This window comes from Bison bison, unplaced genomic scaffold (genome assembly GCF_000754665.1).
Source record: "Bison bison bison isolate TAMUID 2011002044 unplaced genomic scaffold, Bison_UMD1.0 scf7180017864144, whole genome shotgun sequence".
Taxonomy (NCBI): domain Eukaryota; kingdom Metazoa; phylum Chordata; class Mammalia; order Artiodactyla; family Bovidae; genus Bison; species Bison bison.
This window is the reverse complement of record NW_011494716.1, coordinates 5,912,637-5,913,210: the sequence shown is the minus strand read 5'-3', so window position 1 is coordinate 5,913,210 and position 574 is coordinate 5,912,637.

Genomic DNA, 574 nt, shown 5'->3' with positions numbered 1-574 from the left:
GGGTTCCAGGAAGGACCCCTGTGCCACCCCAATTCCTGGGCCCTGTTGTCCCAGACACTTAAGAATATCCCTCCCCGCATGCCGCCCCTCAACTACCAGCTGGAGCCTCCATCCAGGGTTGACTTTCCTTTCAGGGCCTGCTCTGACTTGCTGGGTGTGAGGAGATGGGTCACCTGTCTGTGCCTCAGGTTTTCTTTCCTGTAAGATGGGAGTAAGTTCATTTACCTGCAGACACAGAGGACTCAAGGAGCTGAAACTAAAAACAAAAGGGATGAAATCAGTTCTCCCAGTTTCGTTGTTGTTCTTTCTTTGCATTTTTTTTGGTTTGCTTTTTCTCCCTTCGGCCACTCTCTTCATCTCTTCTCTTCATACCTGTATCTTTTTCTTTCTGCTAAAACGGAGGAGGTTCCCGGGGCCCATCAGGATTCTGGAGCGAAGGTCAGGTCGGGGACCAAATCCGACGCCCTCGGCTCGGGGAGGGACTCGCTCGGGCGCGACGACCAGATGCTCTCCTTTTTTCTCGGGAGACTTCCGGCCGGGGCTGTGCAGCACAGACGAGAGCCCGGGCCACCCC